We start from the raw sequence: 11324 nt of genomic DNA, 5'->3' as shown, positions 1-11324 counted from the left end.
GGCGTATAGTGAAATATACTGAAATAAATTCGAGGAAGAAGAGTTCCAAGAATCTGCTCTCTGATATGTGCATTCACTTCACAGACTTAATGCTTACTCTATGTTGCCCTGTTTTAAAACTCTGTCTTTGAAGGCTCTCTGAAGGGATATTTAGTGATGTCTGGAGGCTTGTGGTGAGCAAGGAAATGTCTTGCGATGAAACCTTCAGAGAACCATTCTGAACAACTGCTTTGCAATGTGTGTATTCGTTTCATAGAGTTAAACTGTTCTTTGGATTGAAGAGCTTGAAATCACTGTTTTTGTGGAAGCTGAGGAAGGACATTTGGGAACCATCCTTAAAACATGGAGAAAGAAATATCCTCAGGTAAAATCCAGAAGGAAGCTTTTTGTGAAACTGTTCTCTGTAGTCTTAAAGGCTCTCACTCAGTTAAGCCAGTGTTTTCATTGACCAGCTTTTTAACACTGTGTATGCTTAGCATGTGATGGGATATTCGGGAGCACTTCAAGACTTACAGTGAAAAAGGAAATATGTTCAGACCAAAACTGCAGAAAAGCTTTCCGAGGAACTGCCTTGTGACATGTGCATTCCACTCACAGTTTTATACCTCTCTTCTCATACAGCGTCATGGAATCTTTTTTGGAGAAACAGGTACCAAGTGATATTCGGGAGCATGTTGATGACGATGGGGAAAAGGGAAATAGCCTCAGAATATAACTGGAAAAACCTTTCTGGGAAACTACTCTGTGATATGTGTAATCATCTCACGTAAATAATGGTTTCTTGACATTACGCAGCTTGTAGACTGTCATGGACGGATCCACGAAGGGACCTTCGGGAGCACTTTGAGGACTATGGTGAAAAATGAAACATCTTTAGAAAAAAACCGGAAAGAAAGGCTAATTTCCAGAATCTACAAAGAACTCAAACAAATATACAAGAAAAAAACAAACAACCCCATCCAAAAGTGGGGAAAGGATATGAACAGACATTTCTCAAAAGAAGACATTCATACAGCCAACAGACACATGAAAAAATGCTCATCGTCACTCGCCATCAGATAAATGCAAATCAAAACCACAATGAGATACCATCTCACACCAGTTAGAATGGCAATCATTAAAAAATCAGGAAACAACAGTGTTGGAGAGGATGTGGAGAAATAGGAACACTTTTACACTGTTGGTGGGATTGTAAACTAGTTCAACCATTATGGAAAACAGTATGGCAATTCCTCAAGGATCTAGACCTAGATGTCCCAAATGACACAGCCATCCCACTACTGGGTATATACCCAAAGGATTATAAATTATTCTACTACAAAGACACATGCACACGTATGTTTATTGCTGCACTATTCACAATAGCAAAGACTTGGAATCAACCCAAATGTCCATCAGTGACAGACTGGATTAAGAAAATGTGGCACATATACACCATGGAATACTATGCAGCCATAAAAAAGGATGAGTTTGCGTCCTTTGTAGGGACATGGATGCAGCTGGAAACCATCATTCTTAGCAAACTATCACAAGAAGAGAAAACCAAATGCCACATGTTCTCACTCATAGGTGGGAACTGAACAATGAGCTCACTTGGACTCGGGAAGGGGAACATCACACACTGGGGCCTATCATGGGGAGGGGGGAGGGGGGAGGGATTGCATTGGGGAGTTATACCTGATATAAATGATGAATTGATGGGTGCTGACGAGTTGATGGGTGCAGCACACCAACATGGCACAAGTATACATATGTAACAAACCTGCACGTTATGCACATGTACCCTAGAACTTAAAGTATAATAATAAAAAAAAAAAAAACCGGAAAGAAGCTTTTTGTGAATCTCCTTTTGGCTATGTGTATTCATCTCACATAGTTGAAGCTTTCTTTACATTACACCACTTGAAAAATTCCTCGTGGAAGGGTCCGCGAAGGGATATTTGGGATCACATTCGGGCCTATAGTGAAATAGGAAATATAGTCAGATCAAAACGGGAGAGAAGTGTTCTGATAAACTGTTTGGTGACATGTGCATTCCACTCAGGGATTTATAACTTTCTTCTCATAAGGCACAATTTGAACACTGTTCCTGTAAAATCAAAAGAGTGATATTTGGAGCACATTGAAGACTATGGTAAAATTGAAATGTCCAATAAAAAACTGAAAGAAGCACTCGAAGAAACTGCTCTCTGACATGTCCATTTTTCCACAGGGTTAAATCTTACTCTACATTTCCCAGTTTGAAAGTCACTCTTTGAGGGTTCTGCGAAGGATTAGAAAGTGGCAACCAGAGGCCTGTGTCGAGTAAGGAAATGTCTTCCATCGAATATTTGAGAGAAGATTTCTGTGCAACTCTTTGGTGAAGTTTGTGCTGATGTCATAGAGCTAAATCATTGTTTGAATTGTGTAGTTTGAAATCACTGTTTCTGTGGAATCTGAGAACAGACATTTAGAAATGCTCTTTACAATATCCTGAAAAAGAAATAACCTCAGAGAGAAACCAGAAGGAAGCTTTCTGTGAACCTGCTCTGTGTCACGTGAATTCCGCTCACACAGTTAAGCTTCTCTTTTCGTTGAGCAGTATCATAACACTGCTTTTGTTTAGTCTGCAAAGGGACATTCAGGAGCGCTTTGAGGCTTGCAGTGAGAAAGGAAACGTCTTCAGATAGAAACTGGAGAGAAGCTTTCTAAAGAGATGCTTTGTGACGTGTGCATTCCACTCACATAAATATATCTTTCTTCTCCTAGAGGATTCCGGAATTCCTTTTGGAGAAAAAGCTACAAAAGGACATTCGGGAGTATAGGGACGGCTATGGTGAAAAAGGAAATATCCTCACAAACAAACTGGAAAGAAGTTTTCTGTGAAACTGCTTTCTGTTAGATATATTTATTCATTTCGCATAGTTAAAACTTTTCTTATATTACGCAGCTTGGAAACTCCATCATGCACGGATCTGCAAAGGGACATTAGGGAGCACATTCAGGCCTATGGTGAAAGAGGAGATATTTTCAGAAAAACTTGATGGAAGCTTTCTGAGAGACTACTATGTGATGTATGCATTCCATTCAGGGAGTTATACCTCTTTTCTCACAATGCAGCGTTTGAACTCTGTTTCTGTGAAGCCGAAAAAGTGATATTTCAGAGCACATTGAGGACTATGGCAAAGAGTGAAATATACTGAAATAACATCGAGGAAGAAGCGTTCCAAGAATCTGCTCTCTGATATGTGCATTCACTTGACAGAGTTAATGCTTACCCTATGTTGCCCACTTTCACAATTTTGTCTTTGAAGAATCTGTGAAGGGATATTTGGTGACACCCGGAGGCTTGTGTTGAGCAAGGAAACGTCTTCTGATGAAACTTGCCGAGAAACTTTCTCAGCAACTACTTTGTGATGTGTGTATTCGTCTCATAGAGTTAAACCACACTTTTGATAGCGCAGCTTGAAATCATTGTTTTTTTGGAATCTGAGGAAGAATATTTCTGAACGATCTTTAGATTATTGAGAATGAAATACCCTCAGGAAAAATCCAGTAGGAAGCTTTCTTTGAAACTGATCTGTGTCGTCTTAATTCCTCTCACTCAGTTAAGTCCATCGTTTCCTTGAGCAGTTTTCTAACCTGTGTATGTTTAGCGTGTGATAGGATACTCAGGAGCACTTTGAGGCTTATGGTGATGTAGGAAATATGTTCAGACCACAACTGCAGAGAAGCTTTCTGAGGATCTGCTTTGTGACGTGTGTGTTCCATTCACAGTGTTATACCTCTCTTCTCATATAGCGTCAAGGAAATATTTTTGGAGGAACGGGTACCAAGTGATATTCGGGAGTATGTTGATGTCGATGGTGAAAAGGGAAATAGCCTCGACAAAACCTAGAAAGAAGCTTTCTGGGTAACTACTCTATGATATGTGTAATCATCTCACATAGATAAAGTTTTCTTTACATTACACAGCTTGGAAACTGTCATGGACAGATCCACAAAAGGACCTTCAGGAGCACAGTCAGGATGACAGAGAAAAAGGAAATATCTTCAGATAGAACCTGTAAAGAATCTTTCTGTGAATCTGCTTCTTGCTATGTTTATTCATCTCACATAGGTGAAGCTTTCTCTACATTACACAGCTTGGAAAATCTCTTGTGGATGGATATGCGAAGGGATATTTGGGATCACATTCGGGCCTATGGTGAAATAGGAAATATACTCCGATAAAAACTGGAAAGAAGGTTTCTGAGAAACTGGTTGGTGTTGTGTGCATTACACTCAGAGAGGCATAACCATCTTCTCATAAGGCACAGTTTGAACACAGTTCCTGGAACATTAAAGAGTGATATTCGGAGCACATTGAAGACTATGGTAAAATGTGAAATGTCGTACAATAAAAAAGAGAAAGAAGCACTCGAAGAAAGTGCTCTCTGACAAGTCCATCCTTTTCACATGGTTAAATCTTACTCTACATTTCCCAGTTTGAAAGTCTGTCTCTGAGGGTTCTGTGAAGGGATTGTAAATGGCAACTGGAGGTCTATGTCGATCAAGGAATTGTCTACCTTCTAAAATTGGAGAGAAGCTTTCTGCGCAACTCTTTTGTGATGTTTGTATTCAGCTCATAGAGTGAAATCATTCTTTGGGTCAAGCAGTTTGAAATCACTGTTTCTGTGGAATCTGAGACAGGATATTTGGAAAAGCTCTTTAGAATATCCTGAAAAAGAAATAACCTCAGAGAGAAACCAGAAGAAAGCCTTCTGTGAAACTGCTCTGTGTCACGTGCAATCTCCTCACAAATCTAAGCTTCTCTTTTCATTGAGCAGCATCATAGCACTGTCTTTGTTTAGTCTGAGAAGGTAAATTCAGGAGTGCTTTGAGACTCATGGCGAGAAAGGAAACATCTTCAGACAGAAACTGGAGAGAAGCTTTCTGAGGAGCTGCTTTGTGACGTGTGCATTCCATTCACAGAAATATACCTTTCTTATCCTAGAGGATTCTGAATCCCTTTTGGAGAAAAAGCTACCAAGAGACGTTTGGGAGCATAAGGACGCCTATGGTGAAAAAGTAAGTATCCTCAGACAAAAACTGGAAAGAAGATTTCTGTGAAACTGCTTTGTTTTAGACATATTTATTAACCTTGCATAGTTAAAACTTTTCTTATATTACGCAGTTTGGAAACTCTGTCATGCACGGATCCACGAAGGGACATTCAGGAGCACATTCAGGCCTATGGTGAAAGAGAAGATATCCTCAGACAAAAACTGGATAGAAGCTTTCTGAGAAACTTCTTTGTGATGTATGCATTCCACTCAGGGAAGTATACCTCTTTTCTCACAAGGCACTGTTTGAACACTGTTCCCATGAAACCAAAAATGTGATATTTCGGAGTGCATTGAGGACTACGCAGAATATTGAAATATACTGAAATAAAATTGAGGAAGAAGCGTTCCAAGAATCTGCTCTCTGATATGGGCATTCACTTCAGAAGGTTAATGCTTACTCTATGTTGCCCAATTTCGAAACTCTGTCCTCCAAGAATCTCTGTGGAGTTTTTTAGTGACGCCCGGAGGCTTGTGGTGAGCCAGGAAATGTCTTCCGATGAAACCTGCAGAGAAACTTTCTTAGCAACTGCTTTGCAATGTGTGTATTCGTCTCATAGATGTAAATCATTCTTCGATTGAGCAGCTTGAAATAATTGTTTTTGTGGAATCTGAGGAAGGACATTTTGAACGATCCTTAGAATACGGGGGAAGAAATATCCTCAGGGAAAATCTACAAGGAAGCTTTCTGTGAAACTGCTCTGTGTCATCTTAATTCCTCTCACTCAGTTAAACCAATCTTTTCATGGAGCAGTTTACTAACCCTGTACATGTTTATCATGTGATGGGATATTCGGGAACACATTGATGCTTACGGTGTAAAAGGAAGTATGTTCCGACTGATACTGGGAGAAGATTTCCGAGGAACTGCTTTGTGACATGTGCATTTCAGTCACAGTGTCATACCTCTTTCTCATACAGCCTCGGGGAAACCCTTTTGGAGAAACAGGTACCAAGTGATATTCAGCAGCATGTTGGTGCTGATGGTGAAAAGAGAAATAGCCTCAGACACAACCTGGAAAGAAGCTTTCTAGGAAACTACTCTGTGATATGTGTAATCATCTCATGAAAACAAAGCTTTTGTTACATTATGCAGGTTGGAAACAGTAATGGACGGATCCACGAAGGGACATTCAGGAGCAGATTCAGGACTATGGTGAAAAAGGAAATATCTTCAGATAAAAACTGGAAAGAAGCTTTCTGTGAATGTACTTTTTGCTGTGTTTATTCATCTCATACAGATGAAGCTTTCTTTACATTACGCAGCTTGGAATCTCCCTCGAGGTTGGATCCGTGAAGGGATATTTGGGATGACATAGAGGCCTATGGTGAAATAGGAAATATAGTCAGATAAAAACTGGAGAGAAGCTTTCTGAGAAACTGGTTGGTGATATTTGGAGAACATTGAAGACTATGGAAAAAAGTGAAATGTCGCCCAATAAAACACAGAAAGAAGGACTCGAAGAAACTGCTCTCTGACAAGTCCATTCTTTTCACATGGTTAAATCTAACTCTACATTTCCCAGTTTGAAAGTCTGTCTCTGAGGGTTCTGCGAATGGATAGTAAGTGGCAACCAGAGGTCTGTGTCAAACAAGGAAATGTCTTCCTTCTGAAATTGGAGAGAAGATTTCTGCACAACTCTTTTGTGATGTTTGTATTCATGTCATAGAGATAAGTCATTCTTTGGATTGAGCAGTTTAAAAACACTGTTTCTGTGGAATCTGAGAAAGGACATTTGGAAATGCTCTTTAGAATATCCTGAAAAAGAAATAACCTCTGAGAAAAACCAGAAGGAAACTTTCTGTGAGACTGTTCTGTGTCACGTGAATTCCACTCACACAGTTAAGCTTCTCTTTTCATTGAGCAGTATTGTAACACTGTTTTTGTTTAGTTTGCGAAGGGATATTCTGGAGCACTTTGAGGCTTGTGGTGAGAAAGGAAACGTCTTCCGATAGAAACTGGAGAGAAGCTTTCTGAGAAGCTGCTCTGTGACGTGTGCATGTGACTCACAGAAATATACCTTTATTCTCCTAGAAGATTCTGGAATCCCTTTTGGAGAAAGAGCTACCAAGAGACATTCGTGTGTATATGGAGGGCTATGGTAAAAAAGTAGATATCCTCAGCCAAAAACTGAAAAAAGTTTTCTGTGAAACTGCTTTGTGTTGGATATATTTATTCATCTTGCATTGTTAAAACTTTTCTTATATTATGCAATTTGGAAATTCCGTCATGCATGGATGCACGAAGGGGCATTCGGGAGCACATTCAGGCCTACGGTGAAAGAGGAGATATCCTCAGATAAAAACTTGATAGAATCTTTCTGAGAAACTCCTTTGTGATGTATGCATTCCACTCAGGGAGTTGTACCTCGTTTCTCACAAGGTAGCACTTGAACACTATTCCTGTGAAATGGAAAAAGTGATATTTCGGAGTGGAATGTGGACTATGACGAATAGGGAAATATACTGAAATAAAATCGAGGAATAGGTGTTCCAAGAACCTGCTCTCTGATATGTGCATTCACTTCACAGAGTTAATGCTTACTCTATGTCGCACAGTATCAAAACTCTCTCTTTGAAGAATCTTTTTAGGGATATTTAGTGACATCTGGAGGGTTCTGGTGAGCAAGGAAACGTCTTCCGATGAAACCTGTAGAGAAAGAGTCTGAGCAACTGCTTTGCAATGTGTGTATTCGTCTTATAGAGTTAAACCATTCTTTGTATTGAGCAGCTTGAAATCACTGTTTTTGTGGAATCTGAGGAAGGACATTTGGGTACGATACTTAGACTATGGAGAAAGATATATCCTCACGTAAAATCCAGAAGGAAGCTTTCAGTGAAACTGCTCTGTGTCGTCTTAATTCCTCTCACTCAGGTAAGCCTCTCTTTTCATTGAGCAGTTTTCTCACCCTGTGTATGTTTAGCATGTGATGGGATATTCGGGAGCACTTTGAGGCTTATGGTGAAAAAGGAAATATGCTCAGAATGAAACTCTAGAGAAGCTTTCCGAGGAACTGCATTGTGACGTGTGCATTCCACTCACAGTGTTATACCCCTCACCTCATGCAGCATCAGGGAAACCCTTTGAGAAACAGGTACCAAGTGATATTGAGGAGCATGTTAGTGCCAATGGTGAGAAGGGAAACAGCCTCGACAAAACGTGGAAAGAAGCTTTCTAGGTAACTACTCTATGATATGTGTCATCATTTCACATAGATAAAGCTTTCTTTATATTACGCAGCTTGGAAACTATCATGGACGGATCCACAAAGGGACCTTCAGGAGCACAGTCAGGACGACAGAGAAAAAGGAAATATCTTCAGATAGAAACTGGATAGAAGCTTTCTGTGAATCTGCTTCTTGCTATGCTTATTCGTCTCACATAGGTGAAGCTTTCTCTACATTATGCAGCTTGGAAAATCTCTCGTGGACAGATTCACCATGGGATATTTGGGATCACATTCGGGCCTATGGTGCAATAGGAAATATAGTCAGATTAAAAACTGGAAAGAAGCTTTCTGAGAAACTGCTTGATGATGTGTGCATTCCACTCAGGGAGTTATAACTTTCTTCTCATAAGGCACAGTCTGAACACTCTTCCTGCAAAACCAAAAGAGTGATATTTCGAGCACATTGAAGACTATGGCAAAAAGTGAAATATCGTCCAATAAAAAACAGAAAGAAGCACTTAAAGAAAGAGCTCTCTGTCATGTCCATTCTTTTCACAGAGTTAACGATTACTCTCCATTTCCCAGTTTGAAAGTCTGTCTTTGAGGGTTCTGCGAAGGGATAGTAAGTGGCAATCCGAGGCCTGTGTCGATCAAGGAAATGTCTTCCATCGAAAATTGGAGAGAAACTTTCTGCACAACTCTTTTGTGATGTTTGTATTCATCTCATAGAGTTAAATCATTCTTTGGATTGAACAGTTTGAAATTACTGTTTCTGTGGAATCTGAGAAAGGACATTTTGAAACGCTCTTTAGAATATCCAGAAAAAGACATTGTCTTCTCCGCACTGCTGTTACAGAGGTCTCCAGCGCCTTCTCTCCTGTGCAAAATGGCAACTCTTAAGGAAAAACTCATTGCACCAGTTGCAGAAGAAGAGACGACAGTCCCAAACAATAAGATCACTGTAGTGGGTGTTGGACAAGTTGGTATGGCGTGTGCTATCAGCATTCTGGGAAAGTCTCTGGCTGATGAACTTGCTCTTGTGGATGTTTTGGAAGATAAGCTTAAAGGAGAAATAATGGATCTGCAGCATGGGAGTTTATTTCTTCAGACGCCTAAAATTGTGGCAGATAAAGATTATTCTGTGACTGCCAATTCTAAGATTGTAGTGGTAACTGCAGGAGTCCGTCAGCAAGAAGGGGAGAGTCGGCTCAATCTGGTGCAGAGAAATGTTAATGTCTTCAAATTCATTATTCCTCAGATCATCAAGTACAGTCCTGATTGCATCATAATTGTGGTTTCCAACCCAGTGGACATTCTTACATATGTTACCTGGAAACTAAGTGGATTACCCAAACACCACGTGATTGGATGTGGATGTAATCTGGATTCTGCTAGATTTCGCTACCTTATGGCTGAAAAACTTGGCATTCATCCCAGCAGCTGCCATGGATGGATTTGGGGGGAACATGGCCACTCAAGTGTGGCTGTGTGGAGTGGCGTGAACGTGGCAGGTGTTTCTCTCCAGGAATTGAATCCAGAAATGGGAACTGACAATGATAGTTAAAATTGGAAGGAAGTGCATAAGATGGTCGTTGAAAGTGCCTATGAAGTCATCAAGCTAAAAGGATATACCAACTGGGTTATTGGATTAAGTGTTGCTGACCTTATTGAATCCATGTTGAAAAATCTATCCAGGATTCATCCTGTGTCAACAATGGTAAAGGGGATGTCTGGCATCGAGAATGAAGTCTTCCTGAGCCTTCCGTGTATCCTCAATGCCCGAGGATTAACCAGCGTTATCAACCAGAAGCTAAAGGATGATGAAGTTGCTCAGCTCAAGAAAAGTGCAGATACCCTATGGGACATCCAGAAGGACCTAAAAGACCTGTGACTACTGGGCTCTAGGCTATAGAAATTTAAAAACTACAATGTTATTAACTCTGAGCCTTTAGTTTTCATCTGTGTACATGGATCGCAATTTGCTTTGATCTTCTTCAATATGTGAATTTGGGCTCACCAAATCAAAGCCTATGCTTGGTTTAATGCTTGCAATATGAGCTGTTGAACAAATAAAATTAACTATTATAGTGTGAAAAAAAAAAAAAGAATATCCAGAAAAAGAAATAACATCAGAAAGAAACCAGAAGGAAGCTTTCTGTCAAACTGCTCTGTGTCACATGAATTCCACTCACACAGTGAAGCTTCTCTTTTTCTTGAGGAGTATCATAACACTGTTTTTGCTTAGTCTGAGAGGGGATATTCAGGAGTGCTTTGAGACTCATAGTAAGAAGTGAAACGTCTTCTGATAGAAACTGGAGAGAAGCTTTCTGAGGAGCTGCTTTATGACATGTGCGTTCCACTCACAGAAATATACCTTTCTTCTCCTAGAGGATTCCGGAATTTCCTTTGGAGAAAAAGCTACCAAGAAACATTCGGGAGTATAGGTACGGCTCTGGTGAAAAAGGAAATATCCTCAGATAAAAACCGGAACGAATATTTCTGTGAACCTGCTTTGTGTTAGATATGTTTATTCATCTCGCCTGGTTAAAACTTTTCTTATATTACGCAGTTTGGAAACTCCGTCATGCATGGATCTGCGCAGGGACATTCGGGAATACATTCAGACCTATGGGGAAAGAGGAGATATCTTCAGATAAAAACTGCATAGAAGCTCTCTGAGAAAGTACTTTGTGACGTATGCATTCCACACCGGATTTATACCTCTTTTCTCACAAGGCAGTGTTTGAACACTGCTCTGGTGAAACCGAAAAAGTGATATTTCAGAGTACATTGAGGACTATGGCGAATAGGGAAATATACTGAAATAAAATCGAGGAACAAGCTTTCCAAGAATCTGCTCTCTGATGTGTGCTTTCACTTCAAAGAGGTAATACTTACTCTATGTTGTCCAGTTTCGATACGCTGTCCTTGAAGGATCTGTGAAGTGATATTTAGTGACATCTGGAGGGTTCTGGTGAGCAAGGAAACGTCTTCCGATGAAACCTGCAGAGAAACAGTCTGAGCAACTGCTTTGCAATGTGTGTATTCGTTTCCTAGAGTTAAACTATAC

The 11324-nt window shown here is 40.1% G+C and overlaps 1 pseudogene; it reads left to right on the top strand.

The window, feature by feature from the left end:
* The first annotated feature begins 9140 nt into the window (after window positions 1-9140).
* LOC113222194 lies at window positions 9141-10222 on the top strand (annotated as a pseudogene).
* Window positions 10223-11324: the final 1102 nt, after the last annotated feature.

The sequence above is a fragment of the Piliocolobus tephrosceles genome, chromosome 19 (genome assembly GCF_002776525.5).
Source record: "Piliocolobus tephrosceles isolate RC106 chromosome 19, ASM277652v3, whole genome shotgun sequence".
NCBI lineage: Eukaryota > Metazoa > Chordata > Mammalia > Primates > Cercopithecidae > Piliocolobus > Piliocolobus tephrosceles.
This window is presented reverse-complemented; position numbering and strand designations above follow the sequence as displayed.